The sequence below is a fragment of the Toxorhynchites rutilus genome, chromosome 1, assembly GCF_029784135.1.
Source record: "Toxorhynchites rutilus septentrionalis strain SRP chromosome 1, ASM2978413v1, whole genome shotgun sequence".
In the NCBI taxonomy this organism is placed as follows: domain Eukaryota; kingdom Metazoa; phylum Arthropoda; class Insecta; order Diptera; family Culicidae; genus Toxorhynchites; species Toxorhynchites rutilus.
Window position 1 is genome coordinate 117020504 of NC_073744.1, and position 15186 is coordinate 117035689.

General features: G+C 40.3%; 1 protein-coding gene across 1 annotated transcript in view; it reads left to right on the forward strand.

The window, feature by feature from the left end:
- Nucleotides 1–15186, forward strand: part of LOC129761691 (ragulator complex protein LAMTOR3 homolog) — a 305844-nt gene that overhangs the window by 133359 nt on the left and 157299 nt on the right. The window lies entirely within an intron of this gene.

Consider the following 15186-nt stretch of genomic DNA (forward strand, 5'->3'; position numbering starts at 1 on the left):
TTGGAGCGCAGTCGCGATGGCCTCCCAGTTGGCACTATTGAACGCGTTCTTAACGTCGATCGTTATCACTGCGCAGTATCTGTTTCCTCTACACTTCTGTTTGGATGCTTTGTAAGCTCTTTTGACCACTATGCGAATGGCATCTCTTTCCGAAATCCGAAATGGATAATCCACGAGCTCCCTCTGTGCATTCCGTCAGCATGTTGAAGATGATTCTCTTCAGAAGTTTCCCAAAAGTGTCTAGTAGGCATATGGGTCTATACGATGCTTGGTCACCCGGCGTTTTCCCTAGTTTGGGCAACAGTACTAGTTTTTGTACCTTCTATCGATCCGGCGCTAATGCAGCTGGCCCGAAGCACGCCAAGTGACTTACTCCACCAATAACTACTACGACTACAAGCGCTTATACCTGGGTTCCCTTTTTCTTGGCATTGTTGTATCACATGCTTTTCCTAGCACTCCGCGTCCATGTTCAAGACGTCGTTCTCCGCGCGTAGTGCTTCGACGAAAAGATTCTTGTCAAAGGTTCTTGTGTTCCACCTGCGCGGCCATGTTCTATGTATCTGTACTGCCACGAAGTTTCGTTGACCAATGGTACAACGGATGGCTTGATGGTCACTGTGGATGTATCCTTCGCATACCTTCCACCTCATTTTCGTCATTAACAACGAACTACAGAAAGTCAGGTCGATGATGGACTCATGACCATCTCTGCGGAAGGTACTAGTGGTACCCTCGTTGCACAGGGTCGCATCCAACTTGGCCCGAGCTTCTGGCAAGCTAATTCCTCTGGCGTTGGTGCATCTGCTTCCCCACTCTACTGCCCAAGCATTGAATTTCCCTCCTATAACGACTGGTCTTTGTTCGGTGAGCTCTTCGGTGAGAACATCCAGCATGTAGTGGAACTGGTCCATCGTCCATCTAGGAGGTGCATATCAACTGATGATGATTTGTGGGTTTCTCTTCAGCTATTCGTTTCTCTGGTTGTCGGTGCCGCTCTGGTCGTCGCTGTCACCCAGCTCTTCGCCTTGGTCGTCGTGGTAGTCCTGGCGTTTTTTAGACAATTCTTCTTCTGCTAGTGAATCCTTTTTCCTTTTTTCCGAGCGGTTCCGAGGAATCTTTGGTGTCATCTGTCCAGCTGGATCTCTGTAACGCTTCCACGAGTGCTTTCTCGGCGGTTTTCGTTCTTTCGACAAGTCCATCGTGCTTCTTCATAGCACGTCCCAAGAGAGATCTTAGACTCTTAGACGACATGCTGGACTTGATCTTCTTATGTACTTTGGAATTGTCCTGTACGAAGGTGTCAAGTTCTCTGACCCTCATCATAATTGTGCTCAGAATGCTATATCCAGTGAGCCCTCCCTCCTCGATTAAACTACTGCTGGACAGAGGAACAGAGGATTGATCCCCCGACTTTACTGAGTCTCAGGTATTCCTCCATTACTGCCACTGGAGCTTGGTGTTTCCACTCGGTTGAGTGGTGATCGCAGCAGCTTTCTACTTTTAGTGAACGACTGACTTGGTACTGTTTCTGGTTACTGGTGGTTGACTTGGTACGTCCATCGTATTGTTTCTTCATTCTTCGTTGTTATTGATGGTTGTTTCCGTTTTGGTTGGGTCCCAACTCCGAGCCGCCAGCTCCGTCCGTTATACATAGTCACCTTTTTGTGATCCCATGGTTATCTATGAGGCCATGCAAGGGTTGATACGGGCCTTAAGTCAGGAATGTAGCGTCTGATCCTAGTACCTAGTGCTTAAGCCTAGACGAGCTTCAAACGTAATCGGAGTCCTGCCAAGGTATTTGACGGGACGGGGGCAACGGCACTATTATCCCATATGCCATTTCAGGAAGGTGTCACCCTTACTTACTCAGGGAGCAGAATAGTACGACTGTCAGCTTTTAGCGTCGCATGTTGTTCGTTTTCGTGTTGTGTCCGTTTTCCATATCATATCAGTATGTCGTAATCAGGATCTTACTGGCATCGATCCTGATACGCCAGGCACTCCTTTCGTTGCTGCTGTACACCGTATTCCCCCCGTGTAGTCTCCATAGGCTTAACGACAGGGACAGAGACCAAGACCCGAGGTGTTAGGTAAGCGTTGCGATAAATAAATAACACTGTTTCACCTAGAGAGATTCACCTAGCATTCTCTAGGTAAGTTCTCTAGGTTCTCTAGGTAATTCAACTACGACCGAAAATTGAACAAAACAAACTGAAACACCCGAATTCACTCATATTAATTCGGAAACCAGATCACTTCATCTTACTCTTTTGAGCAGAACATGCCAAGAATAATACATCGAATCTTATGTAGCTAGACCAAACTTTGGAGATTTCTGGAAACATCTGAAGATATCTACTACGGAGTTGAAGCTGCAGGAGCATAAACACAGCAAGCACTTTGATCGTCAAAAAATGTGAGTTTTCCGATAGTGGTTTTAAAGTTTTTCCAGCTTATTAAACAAACTTTTCATGTATTGTGCAGTACAGTTCTGTTCGCCTACAGAAGAGGAACAATTTGATGTAGCGAAACTGTAAGTTTGATAACAATAAATGAATATATGCATAATTGCATTTTAATTTTTGCGTGTTGTGTGGGGTGACATGGTCACGTTTCTGTGGGGTGAATTGGTCCTACTGGTTTGAGACTTTTTTTTTGGTCAAATTGATTCCAGATGCCTCTGAATTACCATAAGAGGATGGACAGACAACGTTGGAAGAAGGAGGAGCTTGAAAAAGCAACGCAGGCCATCGAGAACGGATTTTCTTTGACCAAGCATCAAAAGTGTTCGAAAATACTCGACCAGCAGTGATACAGTGAAAAGATTCATGCAGAATTCGAGATGTTGTCAATCCAACTTTTCAGGTCTGGAATCTGGCCAAGACACCTGGTATCGATCCCAAAACATTGTTACTGATTGTAACATTATCCCAAAATACTTTACATAAACATAAGTATGTTTTTTTCGATGAAACACACACTGGACCAAATCACCCCACAAACGGTCCAAATCACCCCGCATCAAATTTTAATGTCCAAAAATCATCTCTTTTATTTTATGATATATTTGATAGATTGAAGCTTTATATAATGATTAAACATTATTTGTTGAGAGAAAACAAGTGTAGCTCAGTATACAATGTAACATTTTTTATTTAGACCGTATTGGTTTGGAAATATTAAGCGATTTGCTTAGGTGGTCCAAATTTCCCCCTTTTCCCCTACACCTCAATGAAGCATTGATTTGTCTCTCCAGTGTATATGCTCGCTGACTTTACGTGGAAACCATCAACATCGTCTAATCAATAATAACTATGCCAATCAATGATACTAAAGCAAAACTTTCGCTTCTAAATTGGACTTATAAATTTAATACAGATTTCAACAGATTTTTTGAGAAAAAAAAAACTAAGATAGATAGATTAAAAAACAGATTTTATTATGGCAACCCTGCCGACAGAACGCGGCAAAACGATACATGAAAGACGCCTTATCTTGCACTGTTTGATTCATGACTCGGAAGCGACATAGTTTAACACTTCCATTGATGAAATCAATCACACAGTTAAAGGGACTGACTAATTGCCAAACAGTTTGTTTCTACTGAATACTTTCAACGTGCCACTCAATTATATTATCAAGCAATATAATATGCACATCGGCGAAGACGATAAAGATTTTAAACTTTTACAATTTTCTCCGAATAAAGCTAATATCTTTTTAGATAATACCCGACACAACATCACCTTTTCATTTAATTTCTGAACCAATTCATTCGCCTGCAGTGTCGTAGTAAAACATACTTCATTTATTATTCTCAGTATAATCTCATTGCATTTCGGCATGTTGTCGAAGAGGTTTTTGTTTTGGCCCGTGGTTTGTTTTCGGTGAATCAAATCGAATCGTGTTTGGTCAGAGTGCCGGCGACCTTGAAATTCGCGTGTTTGGATTAGTCGGTAGATATAAGATACAAAAACAGTCTTTCATTGACCGAATTTGCAATTGGCACGCGTCAGTTGAGGTGCTTTCTAATGAAGTGTGACATGAACAACTCTCGTGTAACTTTTAACTGTTAACTGTGTGCATGAGTAACGGTTTGTAAACGGTAACGGTAAATGGATGAAACTAAAATTCAACACAACATTGAGTACACCTTCTACACTGATTGCCCATCAACTTTCATATTGAGACCGTTACTATCACACGAAACACGTGTCGATATAAAGAATATGGTCATGTCGACACATATTCTTGATAGCAGCCGTCTTATATCAAAATCGATGGATGGGGCATCATCAATCAAATATATTAGCAATAATATTTTAGGCGCTTTCACGAACTTATTAGTGACTTCCCTCATAAAATACCACCTCAAGCTATGGAGAACCTTACAGAATAAATCAATATTTGAAATTCGAGAGTAAGCTGAGGTCCACACGGCTTGATCCTTGTTATGATTATTGTGCATCCGTGTTATCTCTTTCAAATAATTAATTCTAATAATTAATTCTCTTGTTTATCGTCTATGTTTTGTTTTGTATGTGTTTTTCCCGTTTATCGGTAGTTGTTCAGGAATTAGAAAGATTTCCATTTGGAGCCGAATCTCTCCGAAAGGAGTCGAAAAAATTTCGAAATAAATTTCCGTATTTAATTCGATAATGTAATTTATAAATAAGCTTCACAATATATTCAAACTGCTATTGGTTTACACACATTGCAGAGAGGAAAGAATGCTGTAAATTGCATTCCATGAAAAAGAAAAAGAAAACTTGCAGTTTTGAATCATCTTATAGTCTTATATTCTGTTTCAAGCCTCCAGGGACGGTATTCAAAAGAGCCTTTACCTTGTTCTCATTTCAACTTTATGAATTCGATGTGTGGCGAGATCTTGAAACCTTAACAGTCTGGGTCACACCCTTATAATTTTTTTCTGTTACGCATCTTCGAGAAAGGAACGAAAGCAGCGTTGTTATCGTTTCAGTTTCATGAACTCATTTATATATTGGAAAATCAAGGATGGTGAATCGTTGAATCGTTATTTTTCTAATGTGATCACAACGAATGGCCTTACAAACGATCCACACTGTATGACCTGTTGACCTCATCAGCAGTAAAAGTTATACCCCAAAGACTACATCCCTACCTTTCTCATTATTTGGGCATGCAAAATGACGCTCGGTTCTGTGATACTTTCGGGGGGAGATATTTATGAACCAGTTTTGTCTTCATATTTACCAGTCGAGAGTTCATTTCCCTTTCGCGTATATTTGCATGTCTCGGCGTCCGTCCGCCAAAAAAATAACAATTCAATGACCTGATTGAGTTTTAACCCTTATATCCCCAGCATAATTTTAATCATTCGTTGCTGAGCGTGAATATTACAAACAAAAATGCATTCTACTCGTAAAGCTGGGATACGAATTGTGGCTTTCAGATATAGAGACTAACGCTGCGATAGCAGAAGTACATATGCGCTTAACCATCAACTAAAAACCAGTTTGGACTAAGGTGTTTCGAATGCAGTAGCTCCTAGTCCCGTCACAAAACTGCTAAGAAATCAATTTACCAAAAAATGACAATTAACGAAACAAGAAGCTTGCAAGAGTTTTTATACTTTTTGAGTTCATATCCGATAGTTCGTTTTGTTCAAATAGTTCCATTCCATTTGTTGGATTTTCTATTTGGGAGCCCAGGAAACGATCACCAAATCAATTTAAAAAAAAACTATTTTTTTCTCGTAATTTCTAATTCCTAAGTAAAATAAATATATTGTTGAATCCATTCAGTTATACAATAGATTCCACTCACGTTAGTGACTTCCTTCGAATTTGGACAATAATTCTTCTTCTCCCAAATACTCCAATTTGCAATTTACAATTGCCTCAAATTTCTAATTGATCAATTTAGTATTTTTTCCAATGAATATATCCAACTTCAGACAAACGTAACAGAAATCTAATTAAATTCACCTTTATACCTTAATTCAAATCTGTTCTTTTTTTCTTTCATGAGCATAACTATTCAATCTTTGTTTTTGTTGCTGTTTTGTTTAGCTCTTATCACTGCCGAAAGCCCATACCTTGCCATTCAGCATTGAATCTGGTAATGTAATGGATCTGAGACAAAGGAGCACATACACGAATAGCGTTATATAATTTCATTATTGAAAGAGTCCAGTTGTAACTATTGCTAGTCCCACGTCAAGAATATAGAGCAATTTCAGGCCAAATCACCCGGCAAAGCGCCGATTTTGACGCGACTCTTTCCATTTTTTTTAACTTCGTACTTTGGGTGACAGCTACCCAAAATAAAAAAAAAATCATTATCATATACTTTAAAAAAGCGACTAATTTTTTATAAGGGTGTAGAGATTTCGTAGACTAACGCAATTTTTTTCCAACTAATTGAATAGCATATCCAATTAGCCTTATCAACAAGCTTTCATTTGATACCTACAACGTCCCTGTAGGACCATTCAATACAGATATATTTTTGTTTGAATGAAAAATTTCCCCTTCATCTTTGATGATCAATTGTTAAGTAAATAATGATCGCATCGAAAACAGGAAGACAGTTCTGAAAAAAAATATTTGAAATTGAATAAACATTTTTTTTCGTCAATGAAAATAAGACGAATTTAATTCCAACGGGCATGCAGCACCATTTCAGCTGTCAGCAAAACGTTGTGGGCAGTGTTGTAACATTTTTATCTGTACCAGAGGGGTTAAAAGTCTTTCCCATCTGTACTTTTTTTCCAAAAATCTGTACCATCGAAAATATTTGTTGTAGAGAGATAAAACTGATTTATTAGCATAAAAAATACGTAAATGCGTATTTTTTATGCTAATAAATACTACAAATACTACATTTCCATTTGCAAGTCATTCTTTCGATGATTTCGATGAATGATCGATGAATCTAGATTGCATACTATAATTTATTCAAATTTTCGAGCTGCCGCCACGATGTTCAATCAAATCTTTTGATCTTAAAAAAATGAATAGCGTTCATCGAATCGTTGCTAAGCCGATTTCGAAGCTTATTTTTGTTCTGATTATATTCAGAAAAAAAGTCGCTCGACAGTTGCCGAGAAGTGAGACATAGTGAGAACGTCACAAATAAGACATCGAAACACCGAAAATGCGAACTAACGTCAATTCATTTTAGACATCCAATTTTTGTCCACCAATCCTGCATATGCTCGTTTTCTGAAACTGTGATTTCCTTACAGAGTAATTGTATCATTAGGGTACAGAATTAATTCTCCAGATCTTGTATGTTCCCATTGTAGAATCCTGGAAACGCTTCTAACACAGCATTAATGCTTGTCAAATTGGAAAAGGTCTTGTCTTGAGCGTCGCATCATCAAAATCGGATCTTTTTCCCATTTGCATGATCAGTTCTACCAAAAAAACTGCGACAAATATCCTTAAAAACGATCTGCCTTTCGCTGTCCATTGTTCTGATAATTTCTTCTGCTGTTATTCCAACCTAAATATTGTTGCCGCTTTTCAAATGATCTTGAAATTAATTTGCATTTGACATTGAAGCAACTTAGGATTCCTCGCAGATATTAGTGAGAATGATCAAATATAGCTCTATAATAAGCTCTTTATTTAGCATCGTGAGTTAAGGTTTTTCAGCCTGGAACAAACAGGTTTCTCAGCCTGGAATCTGTACCAATCTGTACTTTTTGACGAAAATCTGTACTCTGTACCGTACAGAATCTGTACCAAAAATAACTAAAAATCTGTACCTTTCCAGATAAATCCGTACCTGTGGCAACACTGGTTGTGGGTGTAAACACATGGGTTTTTTAAGCAACTTTGCATACTCCAAATATTCAAAAAAGAATTAAACTTCTTTTTGGAAAGGGCCATAAAATTTTCTTGATTTTTTACAAAATTTTAACTCAAAACTGTAAAAAGTTTTTCTAACAACAACTTTTTCATGTTTTCTTTGAAAAAAATACAACAGATCCTAATTTTGTTTAAATTCATGTTTAAAGTTATGATATGTTCTTGACATGTTTCTGAATAGAAGCATATAAATTGCGATCTATTTCTATAAAAATGGATTTCTGTCTGTCTGTCTGATTCTTATGGACTCGGAAATTGCTGAACCGATCGACATGAAAATTGGTATGTAGGGTTTTTTGGGACAAGGGAAGGTTCTTTGATAGTTCGAGACCCCTCCCCCCTCTCTAAATGGGGGCTGCCATACAAATGAAACACAAATTTCTGCATAACTCGAAAACTGATCAAGCAAATGGAACCAAATTTGGCATGTAAAGATTTTTGGGAGCAAGAAATGTTTATATGGTGGTTTGACACTCCTCCCCCTCTCTATGCGGAGGGAGTGGAGGGGAGTGGAAGAGCACTGAATAACTCGAGAACTAATCAAGCAAATGGAATCAAACTTGGAATATAGAGGTTATAGGGATCGATTTTTCGTCAAAGAAATTTCCTCTGACTTGCACTGTGATCACGCGTATTCTAGAGCTTGCCACTCAGAATGCATTCAAGGCGTGTTATTTGGCATAGAAATCTCAAATAAGTACTAATAAAAATGACGCATCGTCTTCCTAAGTTCGAAGCCGCCGGACGCATATATTTCGTGATCGTGTATCGTTGAAGTGATACCGTTATTCTCGTGACTGGTCAAGTGATTGTGCGCAATAACGGGATTCCCTAGATTGTAACTGGATTGCATTGAAGCGGACACAACAAGCAGGAGGAAGAAGGCGTGCAGCGCGGGCGCTGTGTGCTGTGTGCTGGTGAATTTATCGCCTCTCGTCATCGACACCATTATCGTGCTGTGGTGCGATACACCGGTTCAGCTGCACCGAAGGATTGATACGCGTTGGAGATTATCCGCACTGGTGTGGTGTGCATTATAAGTATCAATAATTTTATTAGGTTAAGTTTATTAGGTTAAGAAAGAAAAAACAAACAAAAAATTGAAAAATTAACTGAAAAGTGTACATCTGCCACTTTAAATGGCAGATGAAGAAGGAACCGTTGACATGGAGATTGAATCCACTGTCTACCCCTCCATATCTACGGGAGCTGGAAAGTCGCTTAAACGCGTTCCCCCCTCGGATGTCTCTTTAGAGGGAGAGTTAAGTCACCTAAACAAGCCCCCCTCAAGAAAATTTGCAAACCTTTCCTCTTCACCCCCTCAATCTCCTGCTCCCGCTTCCGATCAACTCCCGAACTTGCCTCCCAGCCCTACTGTTCCTGATCCCGCTCAACAATCGACCTCGTCCTCCCCCTCAGTTGTTTCCTCTCCTCGTGTCAAGGTCTATCCAGAAGATTCACCTGGATCTGGCCCATGGGTTGTTTTCTTCCGGCCCAAACCAAAAGGAAAATCTCTAAATGTCATTCAAATTTCTAAAGATCTGGCCAGATATTATTCCTCCGTGGTCCAAATTAGAAAGGTTAGACCGAACAAACTGCGTGTTGTCGTGGCTAATCGGAAGCACGCTAACGATATTGTTGTCGACAATCGTTTTGTAATAGAATATCGCGTATATGTGCCCTGCCATAACGTAGAAATTGCGGGGGTGATTACAGAAACGGGTCTGACGAGCGAAATAATAAAAGAGGGAGATGGCAGATTTAAACAGCTCCCATTGAAGCAAATTAAAATTTTGGACTGCCAGCAACTAGGAAAAGTTTCCAAGAATGGGGAAGAAAAAAAATTCACGCCGTCCGACTCGTTTCGAGTAACTTTTGCTGGTTCCGCCCTCCCTGACTACGTTATGGTGGATAAATTAAGGCTTCCAGTGCGACTCTTCGTGCCAAAGCCCATGACTTGCAACAAATGCAAGTCAGTTGGTCATACAGCAGATTATTGCGCCAACAAGGAGCGCTGTGCCACTTGCGGAGAGCAACATGAGGGGAAATCCTGCAGTGCGACTGAGCATAAATGTCCATATTGCGGGGGATCCCCACATGAGCTCTCAGCTTGTGAAACTTACAAGAGTCGCTGGGATAAACAGAAGCGCTCTTTGAAGGAACGCTCGAAGCGCACTTTTGCGGAAATTTTGAAGGGCGCTTCTACACTGGCTCAAGAGCAACAACCAATCAACACACATAATGTTTTCGCTACGTTGCCAGTTGACGAAATAGAAGCGGACACAGCTAGCGGGGGCACAACGGTTATTTCCAAAGGGAATCCCCGGCGCAAAAATGTGACCACTCCCAAAGTTCAAGGACAAGTCCCTCCGGTGATACCCCCTGTTAGCTTGCCTAAAAAATCGAGTGCAGCGGACAAGCAAAATCAGGTTCCTCCTGGTTTCCGTGGGAATAGTTCATCTTCGAACGACCCAGCACTCGAGGGGACATCAAAAACCCCAAATGTCCCTATTTTTCCGTCCAGCTCAACTTCCCAATCGGGATTTATAAAGTTGTCTGACCTTTTGGATCAAATCTTCAAGTGTTTTAATGTTTCCGACTCCATCAGAACCATTGTCATCTCAATGCTTCCAGTATTGAAGACAATTTTGCAACAATTGATGCAAACATGGCCCCTCCTTGCAATGATTATCTCTCTTGATGTCTAATTTAAATAGAGAGGTCGGAGATATCACTGTTTTACAGTGGAATTGTCGTAGTCTTATCCCTAAATTGGATACATTCAAATTTCTAATTCATAAAGTCAATTGTGATGTTTTTGCGCTGTCCGAAACCTGGCTCTCTTCTCAAAATGATCTCTCTTTCCACGATTTTAATATAATACGCTTGGACCGCGATGACAGATACGGAGGGGTACTGTTGAGGATCAATAAGTGTCACTCTTTTTTTAGAATTGACCTTCCACCTATTGGAGGGATCGAAGCTGTTGCCTGTCATGCAAACATCAGAGGCAAAGACCTTTGTATAGTCAGCTTGTATTGGCCTCCGAGATCTGCGGTTAGCCGCAAGCAACTTGTTGACATGTGCTCACTCCTTCCTGAGCCACGATTGATCTTGGGAGACTTCAACTCTCACGGAACTGCCTGGGGGGAACAGTACGACGACAATCGTTCATCGTTGATATATGACCTTTGTAACAGCTTCAATATGACCGTTTTGAACACTGGGGAAACAACACGTGTACCTAAACCTCCTGCTAACCCAAGTGCTCTTGACCTCTCGCTTTGCTTGAATTCACTATCGTTAGATTGCAAGTGGAATGTAATCCAGAATCCCAACGGTAGTGATCACTTGCCAATCGAAATTTCCATCACCATTGGGTCGAATTCTTCTGAATCTATAAACATGGCATATGACCTCACAAGACACATTTACTGGAAAAAATATGAAGACGCGATTACTCTAGCCATCAATTCCAGAGATGGTTTACCTCCATTGGAGGAGTATAACTTCCTTTCTCGTTTGATCTATGACAGCGCGGTTCGCGCTCAAACGAAACCCATCCCAGGTTCCACTATTCGTCGAAGGCCTCCCAATCCATGGTGGGATAGCCAATGTTCCAAGCTTTATGTAGAAAAATCGAATGCATTTAAAGCTTTTCGGAAACGTGGAACCCCTGAAAATTTTCAAACGTATTTAGCCCTTGAAGATCAATTTAAAAACTTAATCAAAGGGAAAAGGTATGTCCCGATTCCGTTCCTGTACAAAAAATTGTTCGAGATATTTCACAAGATAGGTGCGATCTTGATTCCGAGTTTTCGATGGTAGAATTCTCTCTTGCTCTCCTTTCATGTAACAATTCTGCGCCGGGATCGGATAGAATTAAGTTCAACTTGCTGAAAAACCTCCCTGATGTGGCGAAACATCGCTTGTTGAATTTATTCAATCGGTTTATGGAGCATAATATTGTTCCAGATGATTGGAGACAAGTACGAGTTAAAGCTATTCAAAAACCCGGAAAGCCCGCGTCCGACTTCAATTCGTACCGCCCAATAGCAATGCTGTCTTGTATACGGAAATTGTTGGAGAAAATGATCTTGTTTCGCCTTGATCGTTGGGTTGAAACTAATGGCTTACTCTCAGATACACAATATGGGTTCCGCAGGGGCAAGGGGACGAATGATTGTCTTGCGTTGCTTTCTTCAGAAATTCAAATGGCTTACGCCGGAAAAAAACAAATGGCTTCAGTATTCTTGGACATAAAGGGGGCCTTTGATTCTGTTTCAATAGAGGTTTTGTCAGACAAATTACACTCTCGGGGTCTGCCGCCTCTATTGAATAATATGTTATATAACTTGCTTTGTGAGAAACATTTGAACTTTTCTCACGGAGATTCGGCAGTAAGTCGGTTCTCTTACATGGGCCTCCCCCAGGGCTCATGTTTAAGCCCCCTTTTGTACAACTTCTATGTAAGCGACATCGACAATTGCCTTACACAAAATTGCAGCCTAAGACAACTTGCAGATGATGGAGTGGTGTCTGTCGTAGGATCAAACGAATCCGACCTGCAAGGACCCTTACAAGATACCTTGAACAATTTTTCAACCTGGGCCATTGGGCTAGGGATCGAATTCTCCACGGAGAAAACAGAGATGGTGGTTTTTTCTAGGAAGCATAGACCAGCAAAACCAAAGCTTCAACTTTTGGGTAAACCGATCACTCATGCTATGTCATTCAAGTATCTTGGGGTCTGGTTCGACTCCAAATGCACTTGGGGGGCCCATATTAGGTATCTGAGTAAAAAATGTCAACAAAGAATAAACTTTCTCCTTACAATTACCGGCACCTGGTGGGGAGCCCATCCCGAAGATCTTATAATGTTGTATCGAACAACTATTCTCTCAGTGATGGAGTATGGCAGTTTCTGTTTCAATCAGCTGCCAAAACACACCTCATTAAACTCGAGCGAATTCAGTATCTTTGTCTCCGTATTGCGTTGGGATGTATGCCCTCAACGCATACCATGAGTCTCGAGGTTTTGGCAGGCGTACTCCCACTAAAAGATCGCTTCAATTTATTATCTCTTCGGTTCCTCATCCGGTGTAAGGTTATGAATCCATTGGTGATCGGAAATTTTGAGCAATTGATCGAGCTAAATTTTCATTCTAGATTCATGAGTTCATATCATGAATTCACCTCTATGCAGGTTGTTCCTTCTTCGTATATTCCCAACCGTGTTTGTTTTTCTGACTACATCAATTCCTCTGTATTTTTTTATCTGTTCATGAAGGAGAAAATCCATGGAATTCCAGATTATCATCGATCGGGGATCGTTCCTACGATCTTCAATGCAAAGTATGGGCGTATCAATTGTGATAATATGTACTTCACTGATGGGTCCTCTATGAATGAGTCCACAGGATTTGGAGTGTTCAACGAATTTTTTAGCACCTCCCACAGTCTTCAGAATCCTTGCTCAGTGTATATTGCTGAATTGGCAGCAATACACTGGGCGCTGGACAGCGTCGCCTCACGACCTGTTGAACACTATTACATTGTAACGGAGAGTCTGAGCTCTGTCGAAGCTATCCGTTCAGTGAGGCCGGAAAAGCACTCGCCGTACTTCCTTGAGAGAATACGAGAAATTTTGAGTGCTTTAACCAGACGCTGTTATGTCATTACCTTTGTCTGGGTCCCTTCACATTGCTCAATTCCGGGTAATGAGAGGGCTGACTCATTAGCAAAGGTAGGTGCAATTGATGGCGAAATTTATCAGCGTCAAATCGCCTTCAATGAATTTTATTCTTTAGTTCGTAAAAATACCATCGTTAACTGGCAACGCAAATGGAACGAAGATGAATTGGGCCGGTGGCTCCACTCAATTATCCCTGAGGTTGGCCTCAAACCATGGTTCAAAAGTCTGGACTTAAGTCGGGGCTTTATTCGCACCTTCTCTCGACTCATGTCCAATCACTGTTCGTTAGACGCGCTACTCTTTCGTTTTAATCTTGCCGATGGTAATATCTGTGCTTGTGGCCAAGGTTACCACGACATCGAACACGTTGTTTGGTCGTGCGAGGAGTATCTTGTTGCCAGATCGAATTTAGAAAACTCTCTTCGGGCTAGAGGAAGGCAGCCCAATGTGCCGGTGAGAGATGTGTTGGCTGGTTTAGACCTTGATTACATGTCCCAAATATATGTCTTCCTAAAAGTTATCGATCTTCGTGTCTGATTGTCCTTATATCCTTATATTCTCCTTTTCCTTTTCCTTCGCGAGAAATCAAATCCCTTCTTATTAACAATAGAATAAGGTGAAATGTAAAAACATATTAGATATAAGATAGGCTTAAGAATTGAGTGTAATGAATGTGAGTGTGAATGTGAGAGTGAACATTGTCAACATATCCTTTTATCCCTTCCTTTTCCTGAAGAAAATATGTCACCCTTCTAAACTCGAGTAGACCGCGAGTAATCGGTTTTCTACACCATTAACATTAGAATTAAGGAAAAATGTTTATATATACTTGTAACAATACAGTCAGGAGTTTGGCTCCTTTAAACTTATGTAACTGAGCCTGTAAAAATAAACGATTTAATAAAAAAAAAAATGACGCAAGTAATACTACGTTGAGAAGAAGTTCCTCTAGGAACGTTAGTGCCATTGAAGAAGAAGAAGAGAAGGGATCGATAAACGTTTCTATGGTTTCTATGGTGGTTCGACACTCTTCTCCTCTCTCTAAGGCTGCCATACAAATGAAACACACATTTCCGCATAACTCGAGAACTAATCAAGCAAATGGAGTCAAGTTTGGAATTTGAAGGTTTTTGGGTACGAGAAATGTTTCTATGAAGGTGTGATACCCCTCCTTGTTAGTTGTTAGTCCATTTGATGTTGGCGGTATCGAAATTGATCTTCGTTCGTGGAAATGGATTTTAATGTGATAAAACGCACTCCTATATCGTCTTCTATCTATGTAAATATAATTGGATCGCCGAATGTGTTGATAAGAGCAAAACTCGAGAAAGTAAATGTCCGATTTAGGGCTGTCTTCATTCCATCATATTTTCTGTATCAAACATTTATTCCATGTAACGGAGAAATATGTTATTCGCAAGTGGATGGAAAATCTTGCACGAGAATTGTTTCTGAAAATAATCTGATATGATAATGTCGAGTTTTGGTAGAAGTACTGAAATTTTATAGTAAAAAATAATTTGAAAGGGTATATTAGAAGGTCAATCAATGGATAGTTCTGCGATTGGACCCATGAACGTGCGCTTAGTATGAAAACGTGGATGTGATAACGAAAAATAATTTTTGGTC